Source organism: Macaca nemestrina, chromosome 19 (genome assembly GCF_043159975.1).
Source record: "Macaca nemestrina isolate mMacNem1 chromosome 19, mMacNem.hap1, whole genome shotgun sequence".
NCBI classification, from domain to species: domain Eukaryota; kingdom Metazoa; phylum Chordata; class Mammalia; order Primates; family Cercopithecidae; genus Macaca; species Macaca nemestrina.
Genome location: NC_092143.1, coordinates 77,000,837 through 77,014,298, shown reverse-complemented (window position 1 = coordinate 77,014,298; position 13,462 = coordinate 77,000,837). Strand labels below are relative to the sequence as shown.

The 13,462-nt window shown below is 34.4% G+C and overlaps 1 protein-coding gene across 12 annotated transcripts in view; it reads left to right on the top strand.

Annotated features, from left to right (window-relative positions):
- The window catches only part of LOC105478848 (L3MBTL histone methyl-lysine binding protein 4), a 448,884-nt gene that overhangs the window by 63,074 nt on the left and 372,348 nt on the right, over window positions 1-13,462 (top strand). The window lies entirely within an intron of this gene.

The window sequence follows — 13,462 nt, the reverse complement described above, 5'->3', positions numbered from 1 at the left end:
TTAAGTTATGGGACAAATACAGTTTGGCAGAATGCTGGACTCTGTTAATGTTGATTGCCATCTCCTCTTTGAGGTTTGACCTGTGGGTTCTCTATGAGTGGGAGCGGTGTCCTCTCTCTCTCCAAGGCATTCTTTGGAGTGTAAATGCCATCTTGCACCAGGTGCTGGGATGCTGACTCTGTGCAAACACAGAGAATACTACAGAATTATTTTGGATTTTAAAAGGTACAGACACAGAAAGCCCAGGTGACTCATAGGACTTGTGTTAGTCACTAGAAAGAGAGCTGACAGTATCATCGCTGTCTGAAGTTCAGGCCTCTTTTTTGAGGCCTGTGATCGAGCAGTGGAGGAGCTTTAGAGGTCTCAAGCCTGCTGCTGCGGTAGCCTTTGATTGTGGTCTCATAGAAACGGAGGTGACCAACCGTTCTGGCGATGAATCACGCACACGCTGGTGAATCACTTATCGTGCACATAGTACTAGCTTAAGAGCTCACTACTTTTTTTTTTTTTAATTTGAATGAGAAAAGTAATTCAAATGAGGATAAAATGAGGGTGCTAAAGTTTATCTTTACCTAGCACATTGTTTACTCATAAATTATGTAACTTAATGGGTTTTTAATATTGCAGGAGGTTGACTTACATACAGTTGATAGATTTTAAGTCATTGAGGTGAACTTATTGAAGCTAGCCGTATGTCTTTAAATGTAATCAAATGATGATTCTTTAGAACAATTCCATTTTCCAGGCCTTTATATTCAGATAGTTGTTTCTGGCTGTTAGATTGTTCACGTTGATAAGCATCTTGACAAGTCATCTATTTTGCTCAAGTTCTGAAGTGCTTTGTAGACAAAATGGATGAAGGTTACTACTGTTATCCAGTTCTTTGACTTTCAGTTTGACTTTCAAGTTTTTATTTTCTAAAGGAAAAAAAAAACTCAACATATAGGCTTGCCTTATCATAATATTATTGAAAACATTACAGGTGAATAAAGAGTTAATTTATTAGAAATCTTAAAAATTTTCTTATTTTAATTTTTATCGGTTCATAGTCGATGTATATATTTATGGGATGCATGAGATGTTTGATACAGGTGTGCAATGCATAATAATCACATCATGTGAAAAGAGGTATCTTTGCTCTCAAGCATTTATCCTTTGCATTACAAACAGTCCATATTGGTTATTGAAAAAACATAAAAAAGCCTAGTGACTTCCAGTTCCATCCATGTTGTTGGAAATGACAGGATCTCATTTTTATTATGGCTGAATAGTACTCCACTGTGTATTAGTACCACATTTTCTTTATCTATTCATCTGCTGATGGACACTTAGGTTGCTTCCAAATTTTGGCTATTGGGAACAGCGCTGCAACAAACATGGGAGTGCAAAAATCTCTTTGACATGCTCATTTCCTTTATTTTGGGTATATACCCAGCAGGAGGATTGCTGGATTATATGGTAACTCTATTTTTAATTTTTTTGTGTCTGTGGGACCTCCAAACTGTTCTCCATAGTGGTTGTACTAATTTACATTCCGCCAACAGTGTATGAGGGTTCCCTTTCTCCACATCCTCACCAATGTTTGTTATTGCTTGTTCTTTGGATAAAAGCCATTTTAACTGGGGTGAGATGATATGTCATTCTAGTTTTGATTTACATTTCTCTGATGATCAATGATGTTGACTTCCTTTTCATATGTCCATTTGCCATTTGTATGTCTTCTTTTGAGAAATGTCTATTTAAATCTTTTACGCATTTTTAAATTGTGTTATTAGATTTTTTTCCTATTGAGTTGTTTGAGCTCCTTATTTATTCTGGTTATTAGTTCCTTGTCAGCTGGGAAGTTTGGAAATATTCTCTCCCATTCTGTGGGTTGTCTCTTCACTTTGTTGTTTGTTTCCTTTGCTGTGTAGAAGCTTTTTAACTTGATGTGATCCCATTTGTCCATTTTGCTTTGGTTGCCTGTGCTTGTGGGATATTAGTCAAGACATTTTTGCCCAGACCAATGTCCTAGAGAGCTTTGCTGATGTTTTCTCATAGTAGTTTCATAGCTTTAGGTCTTAGATTTAAGTCTTTATTTTTCATTTGCCTTTTGTATATGGTGATAGATAGGGGTCTAGTTTCATTCTTCTACATATGGATATCCACTTTTTCCAGCTCCATTTATTGAAGAGACTGTCTTTTCCCCAGTGTGTGTTCTTGGGACCTTTGTTGACAACAAGTTCACTGTAGGTATGTGGATTTGTTTCTGGGTTCTCTATTCCACTCCATTGGTCTCTGTGTCTTTTTCAATGCCAGTCCCTTCCTATTTTGGTACTGTAGCTCTGTAGTAAAATTTGCAGTCAGGTAATATGATTCCTTCAGGTTTGTTCTTTTTATTTAGGATGTCTTTGACTATTCTGGGTCTTTTGTGCTTCCATATAAATTTTAGGATTCTTTTTTCTATTTCCGTGAACAATGCCAGTGGCATTTTTGAAAGAGATTGCATTGAATCTGTAGATTGCTTTGGGTAGTATGGACATTTTAACAATATTGATTTTTCCAGTAAAAAATGGAATATCTTTCCATTTTTTGGTATCCTTTTCAATTTCTTTCATCAGTGTTTTGTAGTTTTCATTACAGAGATCTTTCACTTCTTTGGTTCATTCCTAGGTATTTAATTTTATTTCTAGCTATTGTAAAGGGGATTTTTAAAAAATTCTCTTTCAGATTGTTCACTGTTGGCATATAGAAATGCTACTGGTTTTTGTATGTTGATTTAGTATCCTGCAACTTTACTCAATTTATCATTTCTAATATTTTTTTTTGTGGAGTCTTTAGGTTTTTCCAAATATAAGATCATATCCTCTCCAAACAAGGATAATACAAATATTTTAAGAAACTTGCTTAGTGTGTTCCTGACAGAATTCATTTTAAAAACATATCCCTTATGTTTTAATTTAATCACATCTGCTTAACTAGTGTCCACAGAATTCTTGCCTTATGCATAAATTCAAACTGCTGTAGTAAGGATGCTTATTGAAAATGGTGAGTAGAATAATATATAAGTGATTAGTGGCAAATAAGTATGTTTTTTTTTGTTTGCTTGTTTTTTTTTTTTTTTTTTTTTTTTTGCTTTCATCATGAAAGTTTTGGTTTTAGAGCTCTCTCATGAACCGTCAGTTGTGTTGATTTGTGTCATACTGTGAGTGTGTCAATGGCAGAAAGCCATTATATTTTCCATCATAGTTTTTCAAGTATGTATTTAAAAGAGACAAAATATGCGGAAAGCTTACGAAATAGAATGTGCCCTTTTAAAGAAACACTGCACTAGGTTGCATTTATTTGTGGTAAGTTATAATTTACATATGTTTAGTTTATTGAAAAACTATAATTTTGTTCATTTAGTTTATTCTAGAAGGTTGCAGGAGGTATTTGTCTTTTAAAATAAGAATTTGTATAAATGTATGATATTCATTCTTTCAAATGGTTTGAAGAGCAATTTAGGACAAAAATAGAAGGAAAATATTATTGACTGCTTAAAGTTCCTGAAAAATGTCTCTTTTCAGTTTCTTCCACTTTTGAGGCTACCAATTAGATCTCCTTTTTTTTTTTTTTTTTTTTTTTAAGGTTCTCAGCACATAGGAAAGACAGTGAATAAATGGATAAATTGTATGGTCATGATATAGCATCCCTTTGCATTTTCCTGGCAGCAGCAAGGTCACTGTCTGTATCCTACCTTCAGGAAAGTGTGGTTGCAAATTTTCTGGCCTCTGCCTTGGGGAAGGCAGGAGTCATAGTGTGGGGAATGATCTAGATGTTAAGTAGCTGGCAGTGACAAATAGTCACAATGAAGTTCATAGTTATCTCATCAACCACTTATTTTTCCTCTATATCGGAAGATAGAGCATGTTATATGGAAGTTTTCTTAGCTACCATGAGAATATTTACCGTCTCCTTTTATCATAATAGGCTCTCAATAAATTTTGAATGACTAATAATAAATATTTAAAATTTATTGAGAGCCTTCTGTGGAATGGACTGTTCTAAGTGAATGCATTAATTTATAGCTCTAAACTCAGCCAAAAGATTCAGCTCATAAAGATGAGGAGATTGGATTTCAGAAGAGGAGGTAATTACTTTGAGGTGAAATGATCATGATGTGTTGGGATCTTTGGTTGTGTCCTTTAGGTGGCTAGGTGCTCCAGATTTTAAAAGATTTGGCAGAGAATGCTGAGAGTGACCACGTTTTGAGTAATTACTAGGAGTGAGAAGGGAGAGAAGCAAAAAAATTTAAACCCACCTGTCTTTCCTTCTTGGCAGGAGGAAATTCACTTATAGTACCAGCAATTAGTACAATACCCAGAAAATAATATAAACACAATGAACTTTTTATGAAGAAATCAACTTTTGACTTGAGTGGCAGCTCATGCCTGTCAGCCCAGCACTTTGCGGGGCCGAGGCAGGAGGATTGCTTGAGGCCAGGAGTTTGAGACCAGCATGGGCAACATATTGAGACTCTGTCTCTTAAAAAAATCAACATTTAGGCCGGGCGCAGTGGCTCGTGCCTGTAATCCCAGCACTTTGGGAGGCCGAGGCGGGCGGATCACGAGGTCAGGAGATCGAGACCATCCTGGCTAACATGGTGAAACCCCGTCTCTACTAAATATACAAAAAATTAGCTGGGCATGGTGGCGGGCCCCTGTGGTCCCAGCTACTCGGGAGGCTGAGGCAGGAGAATGGCTTGAACCCAGGAGACGGAGCTTGCAGTGAGCTGAGATCACGCCACTGCACTCCAGCCTGGGTGACAGAGCAAGACTCTGTCTCAAAAAAAAAAAAAAAAAATCAACATTTAAAAATTGTGGTATAATATACATAATATACATAATACAAACTTTACTTAACCATTTTCAATGTATCATTCAGTGGCATTAAGCACATTCACGTTGTTGTGCAGCCACCACTACCATCCACCTCCAGAACTTTTTCACTAATTGACATGACCACTGCACTGTAGTAGTTAATGAGAGTTCTAATTGTTTCACCTCCTATGTAGCACTTGGTGTTGTTCATTTTAACCATTTTGGTGGCTATGTAATGGTGTAACTTTATAGTTTTAATTTGAATTTTCCTGATGAAAACTGAAGTTAAGCATCTTTTCAAATGTTTACTGGCCACTTGTATGCTTTCTTTTGTGAAGTTCCCATTCAAAGCTTTTGCCCATTTCTCTACGGGTTATTTGCTATTATCATCAATTTGTAGGATTTCTTTGTATTTTCTGGGTGAGTCTTCCATTTGACCAATGTGTTACAGATACTTTCCTCTACTTTTTGGATTGCCTTTTCACTGTCTTAATGGAGCCTTTTAATGAACAGATGGTCATAATTTTAATGTAATCTGGTGTATATACTTTTTTATTTTATGGTTGGTACCTTTTTGTATATTATTCAAGTAATTGTTACCTAAGGCCATGAAGGTATTTGCCAGTTTTGTTTTTTCCTCTAAGCTTTGTTGCTTTACTTTTTAACATTTAGATCTACAGTACATCTGGACATCCTTTTGGTGTATGGGTTAGGTAGAAACTGAGATTCTTTTTATACTGTATAGGCATCCACTGGCCCCAGTACTATTCATTCAAGATCATCTTTTTCAATCACATGCCCTATTGCATTTCCTTACTTAAAATTATGTATCTGTTTCTGAACTTTCTAATCTGTTTCAGTGGTGCCTGTTTATCTTTCTGTTGGTGTCTTGCTGTTATAATTATTATAACTTTGTAATATCATGCTATCTGTTAGTGCAAACCATCTAGATTTGTTCTTCATCTTCTTGGCTCTTTGTATTTCCATATAAATGTTAGGATCAGTTTAACCAATTTCTTTAAAAATCCCTCTAGACTTACTAGGATTTTTAGTGGATCACTTTGGGGATAATTGTCACCTTTACTGTACTGAATCTTCTAATCCATGTATATGGTATTTTTTCATTTACTTTGGTGTTTAAAATTTTTTCTTAATAATGTTCTATATAGTTTTCAGTTTAAAGTTCTCATTCATATTTTGTTAGATTTAGTGTTAGGTCTTTAATATTAATCAATGCTATTGTAAATGGCATTTTCAAATTTTATTTTTTTTTGTTGCTGATATATGGAAACAAGATTGACTCTTTGTATGGCTCTTGTATTTATCAATCTTGGTAAATTCACTTAATCTAGTAGTTAGTCAATTTAACTTTCTTTTGTGTTCAGATCCTGTTGTCTGGAAATGTTGAGAATTTTCTTTTTTTTTTTCCTTTCGATCCTTATGCTTGTTTTTTTCTTTTTCTTGCATCATTACACTGGTTAGGACATCTAGTATAATATTAATAGAAGTGGTGATAGTGGTCATCTACATCTCTTCCGACTCAGAAGAAAAGTTGTCAATAATTCACCATCATGTATGATGTTTGCTGCACATCTATAATAGATACTCTTTATCAGAATTAGGCGGTTCTTGTCTATTTCTGTTTCATAACATTTTTTTTTTAAAGTTATGAATTGGTGTTAATTTATGTCAGTTGATTTTTTTGTATCTTTTGAAGTCATATACTTTCCTCCCACATTTTAATTAATTAATTTTAGTATATTGAAGTAGGATTGATGTATAAAATGAGATATATATATATATTTTATACATCTTGATGAGTTCGAAGAATATATACAACCATGAAACCATTATCACTATAAAGGCCATAAACATAGCCGTCACCTCCCTAAATTTTCTCTTACTCTCTTTTTAAATTATTATTGTGTTTTTCTTTTTTTGTGTGTGTGGTAAGAACACTTAACATAAGATCTACTCTCTTAACAGACTTTAACTAGACAATACAGTATTGTTAGTTATAGTATCTAATGCTACTATGCTGTATGGTAGGTTTTCAGGACTAATTTATCCTACATAACTGAAACTTTGTACCCTTTATCCATTACCTCCCAATTTCCCCCTTTCCTCAGCTCCTGGCACTATCATTACCCCTTCTCTTCTGTGAATTTAAGTATTTTGGATCTCACATATAAAGAAATCATACAAGATTTATCATCCTGTTTGGCTTATTTCACTTTATGTCATGCCCTCTAGATCCATCCATGTTGTTGCAAATGGCAGGATTTCCTTCTTTTCAAAGGCCGAGTAATGCTCCATTGTATATGTTCACCACATTTTCTTTTTCCCTTCCTCTGTCAGTGGACATTTAGGTTGTTTCCACATCTGGCTATTGTGAATATCGCTGCAGTGAATATGGGAGTACAAATATTTCTTTGGATACTGATTTTAGTTCCTTTAAATATATGCCGAGATGTGGGATTTCTGGATCATATGGTAGTCATATTTTTAGTATTTTGAGGAATAGCCATGCTGTTTTTCATACATTCCCACCAACAGTATACAAGGGTTCCCTTTTCTCCACATATTTGCCAATATTTATTATTTTTATCAATTATGTAATAGCCATCCTGACAGTGTGAAGTGGTATCTCATTGTGGTTTTTATTTGTATTTCCTTTTATTTGTATTATTTGTATTTGATGATTAGTAATGTTGAGCACCTTTTTCTATACTTGCTAGATATTTGTATGTTTTATTTGGATAAATGTCTGTTCAAGACCTTTGCCCAATTTAAAATCAGGTTTTAAAATTATTTTTGTAGTTGAATTGTATGAATTGCTTATATATTTTGTATATTAGCCCCTTATCTAATGGTATGGTTTGCCAGTATTTTCTCCCATTCCATAGGTCGTCTCTTCATTTTGGTGATTGATTTCCTTTGCTGTGTAGAAGTTTTTTGGTTGGCGGTGGTCTCACTTATTTATTTTTGCTTTCATTGCCTGTGCTTTTGGTGTCATATCCAAAAAAATCATTGTCAAAACCAATGTCAAGACACTTTTCCCTTACATTTTCTTCTACTAGTTTTAGTTTCAGGTCTTATATTTAAGTCTTCAATCTATTTTGAATTGATTTTTGTGTATAAGATCTTCATTTTGCACACACACACACACACACACACACACACACATATATATTCATTTTTCCAATACCATTTCTTGAAGAGACTGTCCTTTCTCCATTGTGCATTCTTGCTGCCCTTGTCAAAAAATTAGTTGACTGTATATGCATGGGTTTATTTCTTGGCACTCTATTCTGTTCCATTGGTCTATATATCTGTTTTTATGCTAGTACCATACTTTATGATTATTATAGCTTTGCAATGTAATTTGAAATAGGAAAAGTGATGCCTCTAGTTTTGTTCTTCTTGCTCAGTATTTCTTTGACTATTAGTGGTCTTTTGTGGTTCCATATTAATTTTAGGATAGTTTTTCCTATTTCTGTGAAAAATGCCGTTGGAATTTTGATAGGGAATGCATTGAATATGTTGATCAGTTTGAGTAGTGTGAATATTTTAACAGTATTAATTTTTCCAATCTGTGAAAAGGGAATATTCTTCTCTGTATTTGTGTCTTCTTTAATATCTTTCATCAATGTGTTACAGCTTTCAGTGTACAGATTTTTCACCTTCTTGGTTAAATTTATACCTCATAATTGTATTCTTTTTGATGTTATTGTTAAGGGTATTATTTTTTAAATTTTATTGGATACTTTGTTGTCAGTGTATAGAAACGACTCATTTTTGTATGTTGGTTTTATATTCTGCAAATTCACCGAATTTTTAAAATTAGTTCAAACAGTTTTTGGCAGAATCTTTATGATTTTTTTTTTTTTTTTTTTTTTTGATGGAGTCTCAGTCTGTCGCTGGGCTGGAGTGCAGTGGCACCATCTCGGCTCACTGCAACCTCCGCCTCCTGGGTTCAAGCAATTCTCCTGCCTCAGCCTCCCGAGTAGCTGGGAGTACAGGAGCATGCTGCCACGCCCAGCTAATTTTTATTTATTTATTTATTTATTTATTTATTTATTTATTTATTTTTTGTATTTTAGTAGAGATGGGGTTTCACCATGTTGCCCAAGCTGATCTCAAACTACTGAGCTCAGGCAATCCGCCTGCCTAGGCCTCCCAAAGTGCTAGGATTACAGGCATGAGCCACCATGCCCGGCCTATGGTTTTCTATATATAAGACATATGACTTATATATAGATAAGTCAAAGGCAGACAATTTTACTTCTTTCTTTCTGACTTGGATGTCTTTTTTTGTTTTTCTTTTGCCTAAGTGCTCTGGCTAGAACTTCTAGTACCATCTCAAGAGTGGGCATCTTTATCTTGTTCCTAACTTTTCACCATTATAAATGATGTTACCTTTGGGCTTGTCATATATGGCCTTTATTGTTTTGAGGTCCATTACCTCTGTACCTAATTTGTTGAGAGTTTTTTAATCATGAAAAATGCTTTTTCCCCATTTATTGAAGTGATTACGATTTTTATCCTTCATTCTCTTAATGTGGTATATGACATTTATTGATTTTGATACGTTGAACCATCCTTGCATACCAGGGATAAGTCCCACTTGATGAGAGTGTATAATTCTCTTTAATATGCTGTTGAATTTGCCAGTATTTTATTGAGTATTTTTGTATGTATGTTCTTCAGGGATGTTGCTTTGTAATTTTCGTTTATTGGAATGACCTTGTCTGTCTTTGCTATCAGGGTAATGCTGGCTTCATGAGATGAATTTGTAAGTGTTGTCTCTACTATTCAATTTTTTGGAAGGATTTGAGAAGGATTAGTGTTAGTTCTTAAAATGTTTGTAGAATTTACCAATGAAGCCACCAGATACTGGGCTTTCTTTATTGGGAAGTTTTAAATTACTGATTTAATATTACATGTTCTTTGTTCAGATTCTCTATTTCTTTATGTTCAGTCTGGGTGGACTGTATATTTCTAGGAACTTATCCATTTCTTCTAGGTCATCCAATATGTTGACAAATAATTGTTCATAGTAGTGTTATGATCATTAAATTTGTATTTTTATGCTATCTGTTGTAATGTCTCTTATTTCATTTATGATTTTATTTATTTGAATCATCTCTTTTTTTCATTGTTAGTATGGCTAAAGGTTTGTCAAGTTTATCATCTCACATAATCAATTATTAGTTTTATTTGTCTTTTTAATTGTTCTAGTGTCTATTTTATTTATTTTTGTTCTAATCTTTATTCCTTTCTTCTGCTGTTTGGGCCTAGTTTTTTTTTTTTTTTTTTTCCTCTAGCTCCTTGAAGTATAAATCTGGACTGGTTTTTTTGACATCATTCTTATTTTGTAATGGAGGCATTTATTGCTGTAAACTTTTCTCTTAGCACTGCTTTTGCTGCCTCCCATAAGTTTTAATATGTTTTATGTTTCCATTGTCTCAAGATATTTTGGATTTCCCTTTTGGTTTCTTATTTGACCAACTGGCTATTCAGGAGCATGTTGCTTAAGTTATACATATTTGTGAATTTTCCAATTTTCCTCTGATTTTTAGTTTCATACCGTTATGGTTGAAAAAGTTACTTGACATGATTTTCAACTTCTTTCTTTCTTTTTTTTTTTTTTTTTGAGGTGGTGTCTCTCTCGGTCACCCAGGCTGGAGTACAGTGGCGTGATCTCGGCTCACTGCAAGCTCTGCCTCCCGGGTTCATGTCATTCTCCTGCCTCAGCCTCCTGAGTAGCTGGGACTACCAGTGCCCACCACCAGGCCCGGCTAATTTTTTTTTTTGTATTTTTAGTAGAGACGGGGTTTCACCGTGTTAGCCAGGATGGTCTCGATCTCCTGATCTTGTGATCCGCCGGCCTCGGCCTCCCAGAGTGCTGGGATTACAGGCTTGAGCCACTGCACCCAGCTGATCTACAACTTCTTAAATGTGTTAAGACTTGTTTTGTGTCCTAACATATTATCTACCCTGGATAATGTTATGTGTATGCTTGAAAAGAATGTGTATTCTGCTGCTATTGGATGGAATGCTCTCTATATATCCGTTAGGTCCATCTGGCTTATAGTGTTGCCAAAGTTTGTTGTTTCTTATTGATTTTCTGTCTGGAGGAAGTAGGGGTTGTTGAAAGTGAGGTACCGAAGTTCCCTACTACTATTGCACTGCTGTCTATTTCTCCCTTCAGTCTCTTTAGTTCTGTTAATATTTGCTTTATATGTTTATTTGCTGTTATGTTGGGTGCATATATAATTGTTATATCCTCTTGATGAATGGACCCCTTTATCAATATGTAACAACATTTGCTTTCTTCTGTGACCGTTTTTTACTTAAAGTCTAGTTTTTTATTCTGATATAAGTATAGCTATTCCTTCTCTCCTTTGGTTACTATTTGCATGGAATTTTTTTTTCTGTCCTTTTACTTTCATTCTGTGTGTGTTCTTAAAGCTAATGTCAGTCTCTTAGAAACAGTTCATAGTTGGATCTTTTTTTAAAAAATATTTCAGTTACTCTGTTTTTGGATTGGAGAATTTACATTGAAATTTAAAATAATTATTGATAGACAAGGACTTACTATAAGTATTTCAGTAATTGTTTTTTTCACTGTTCTGTAGTTTATTTATTTGTTCCTTTCTTCCTCTGTTGCCATCTCCTTTTGTTAATGATTTTTTTTGTGGTAGTATGTTTTGATTCCTTAGTCTTTCTCTTTTATATACCTAACACATCGGTTTTCTTTGTGGTTACCACAAGGCTCACATAAAACACTTGTAAGTTACAACAGTCTGTTTTAAGCTGGTAACAACTGATAACAGTTCGATTGCGTTATAAAACTCTATACATTTACTTCACCCCACAATATTTTATGTTTTTGGTGTCACAATTTACAACCTTTTTCCTTTTTTAATATGATAAATCTATCTTTATTGCATTCAGACATTTTACAACTTTTTATATTGCATATCCATTAACAAATTTTGTAGCTATAATTATTTTTAATACTTTTGCCTTTTAACTTTTATACTAGAGTAAAAGTGATTTATTCAGCTTCATTATAGTATTAAAGTATTCTGAATTTGATTATGTGCTTACCTTTACCAGCGAGGTTTATACTTTCATATGTTTTCACGTTGCTAATTAGTGCCTTTTTGTTTAAACTTTGAAGAACTCTTTTAACATTTCTTGTAAGGCAAATCTAGTGATGATGAACTCCCACAGCTTTTGTTTTTCTGGGAAAGAGTTTCTGTCTCCATTTCTTAAGAACACCTTTTGTTGTATTTTTAGTCGGCTGCTTTTTTCTTTCAGCACTTTGAATATATATCATCCCATTCTCTCTTGAACTGCAAGGTTTCTGCTGATAAGTTCATTCACAGTCTTACAGTGTTTCCCTTGTATGTGATGAGTTGCTTTTCTCTTACTACTTTCAAACTTTTTTGTTTTTCATTTTTGACAATTTGATTATAATGTGTCTTGGTGGAGACATTTTTATATTCTGCCATTTGAGGTTCTTTGGACTTCCTGGATCTTAGTGTTCATTTCCCTCCAAGATTTGGGAAGTTTTCTGTCTTAATTTTTAAAGTAACTTTGCTTTCTCTTTGTCCCTCTTCTCCTTCTCTGCTGCTTCTAGGACTCCTATACTTTTTATATTTGTCCACATGATGTTGTTCCATAAGTCCTGTAGACTTTCTTTATTCTTTTTCATTCTTGTTTTATTTTTATTCCTCTGACTAATTTTAAATAATCTGTCTTTGAGTTCACTGATTCTTCTGCTTGATTGAGTCTGCCGTTGAAGCTCTTGGTTGAATTTTTCAGTTCAGGTGTTGTATTCTTCATTTCCAGAATTTATGTTTGGTTCTTTTTAAAGGTGTGTATTTTTTTGTTAAACTTCTAACTTTGCTTATGCATTGTTTCCCTTATGTAATTTAGTTTTCTATCATTTTTTTCTCTTGTGGTTCACTGAGTTTTATTAAAGATAATTACTTTGAATTCCTTGTTGGGAAATTCATAGGTATCCATTTTTTTTTAAGATCAGTCTCTGGAGCTTTATTTTATTCTTTTGGTAGTATTGCATGTTTTTGATTCTTTGTTTTCCTAGAAGCATTGTGTTGTTTCTTTGCATTTGAATAAGGAGTCACCTCTTCCAGCCTTTACTGACTGGCTTCAAGAGAGGAAGACCTTCACCAGTGAGCTTGTCACTGGTGAGACCTTTGTTAGTGAGACTCTCTACATTTTGGAGGTCTTGAGACCTTATCAATGGATGCCCATACTTTACTGCTCTTGTTCCTTCTTATAGGAGAAGTCTTAGGATTGTGTGCCTTTTTCTGATCCCACAATGCCAGGCCTGGAATGAAGGCCTCCTATTTATTTTCCCTAGTGCAGTGACCTGATGTGTTCAGATCACACACATTATCTCAATCTAGCAGAGTTGGATTGGCTGTTAAGATCTGCACCTACTGTTGAGATGTATGTGCTATCTGCAAGGGGTTCATGTGCATCATTGTGGGGACCTATAGGAGACTGTGCTTGGGGATGTGTGGGGCACAGGCCATTGGGGGAGTATGATGTGCTAGTGGTATGGGTCAACTAGTTGCAAGGGT